We start from the raw sequence: 2,384 nt of genomic DNA, 5'->3' as shown, positions 1-2,384 counted from the left end.
TCTTTTAAGGTAAGTTGTATTCTATTTTCGTCACTTGAGAAGTGCCATGAGAAATCATGAAATGTATGTTGAATAAGCTTGCATATAACGTATGGCCAATCCTTCTATTTATTGTTTCAAAATAAAATTCAAGAGTAGATTATTATTTTAATTTCTAATATATTAATTTATCGATAACATAACACTAACAAAAAATAATATTTAATTTAAAGAAAGAAAAAGTATGGATTCAGAATTTCAGATCTTAATTATTTATTTTATACATAAACTTGAACTTATGAATTTTCATACAAAACGACCACTAAAATTTGATGTCTACACTACTATATAACAACAAATTTAAGGATTTTACCGAATGTTTTTTAATTTGTTAATCCACCTTGTATGCTGAGAGTATTAAGGTATAAACCATGACTAATTACATGTTGGTTTGTTTGATTCTTGTTTCTATATTGCCTAAAGTTTAATTAACTAATAAAAAATAGGTTTAATTACTCTGTTAGTTTCTATAATTTTACAAAATTTTTAATTAGGTCCTTATATATATATTTTTTAATTGAATTCTTGCACCAAATTTTTTTTAATTAGGTCCATACACTTTTTTTTTCTTTTATTTAGGTCCCTGTACCAATTTTTTTTTAGTTGGGTCCCTATAAAATTAAGCTAATTACTATTGAAAGAGACTTAATTGAAAAAAAATTGGTGCAGGGACCCAATTAAAAAAAAATATATAAAAAATTAATTAAAAATTTTACAAAACTATAAAGACCAACAGAATAATTAAACCTAAAAAAGAACTGGTGATCCATTCCTCTAACAATTTTCAATAAAATTTTTCATGAGTCAATTTCAAAATGGATACGCTACGATCAAAATTTACAATATCTTAATATTTCTAATAACTTGTTCTATGGTTTCATTCTTTCAACTTTGGAGAACCTGTCATCTATTGGAATTAGGTAATTAAATATGCACACTGCTATTTTGTTTTAGGTAATTATAATATTCACATTATGAGTATGTAACACATACATCAATGATCAATGATCAATCTATACCTAATAGCTTTCTGAAAATAAATTGGAAAAAGAAAAAAAAAAGCCTAATTTGAATTGGTCTTGCATTGCTTGCGGCCTAGGAACAAAATGCATGTGAATGTTCATATATAGTTTTATTTATTTATTTATTTTTTACTAAAGATAGGAGACTCGAGCTCGCAACTTCTTAATTGAGTATGAAAAAACTATGCCATTTGAACTATTACTCATTGGCTATAGTTTTATTTTTCTTATCATCACTTTGTTGTAATAAATTATAATAATAATAATATGGGTAGATATAAAATGGTTATTTTGATTAAACCATAGTTAAAGCGATTAAATTAGTAAATCAATAAATCAATAGTTAAAGTGGTTTGATAACAGATTCGATTTTTATAACCTTGATAAGAATACAGTACAATTGCTAGAGTAGTAGACTGTGAGTTACCTAATTAACAAGTTTCGTAGTTAAATGAACAAAGCCCCCACCATTTAGGGGGACAATAACTTAGCCTTCTTTTTATAAAGTTTAGTGCAGTATAATGTAAAAGAATAGGGGTTAGGACCATTGCTCGTTTCAACAACTTTCAACAATAATAATGTAATTGATATATGAAAAAGTCTATAAAATCAACAATTTTATTAAAATTTGGTGAGTACTTAACTAACAAAAAAAAAAAAACAAATAATTTTATATTATTATATGTAATCTCATATTATTAAAAATATTAATAATAGCTAATTGATGGTTACAAATTATAAAATTTGTTAGCTCTCTAACACCCCTCTTAATATAATATGCTTATTTATATAGAGTAGGACTTGAATTATATGGATATTGTAGTAAATAAAAATAATTACATGAACTTACTATACGATATTTAATTTGATTATTTAAAATAAATAATTTTATCAAACAGTAGTAATTGAGGCTGGCAAATATTTATAACAAAAATTTAGATAACTAATTCCATCAATAAATAAAATTTAAGAGAGTTTTTTAACCATTTAGGCTTAAATGTCTTTTAGTTGCTTTTTCAACTTCTCACCATTTTTGAATCTAGTGGAACATCCCTTTGGAGATTATTTGTGAATTATAAAACTTTTATTAGTCAATGAATCAAGGTTTCTTTTTTTTCTTTTTTTCTTTTTTTTTGGAGAGAATGAATCAAGGATGATGGTGATAATGTAGTTAGGTTTAGCTCGTCAGGTATTGAAGATGGTCCTTTACGAGGCCCAGGCCCAGTAACAAGGCATAGGTTTATCTAGGCTCAGGAGTCAGGACCCACCACAAAATCTTTCCATAGCACGTGCATAAATTTGTTTGTTTTTTTCTATATTTCT

Source organism: Arachis ipaensis, chromosome B6, assembly GCF_059453495.1.
Source record: "Arachis ipaensis isolate K30076 ecotype BB chromosome B6, ASM5945349v1, whole genome shotgun sequence".
Classification (NCBI taxonomy): Eukaryota; Viridiplantae; Streptophyta; class Magnoliopsida; order Fabales; family Fabaceae; genus Arachis; species Arachis ipaensis.
This window is presented reverse-complemented; position numbering follows the sequence as displayed.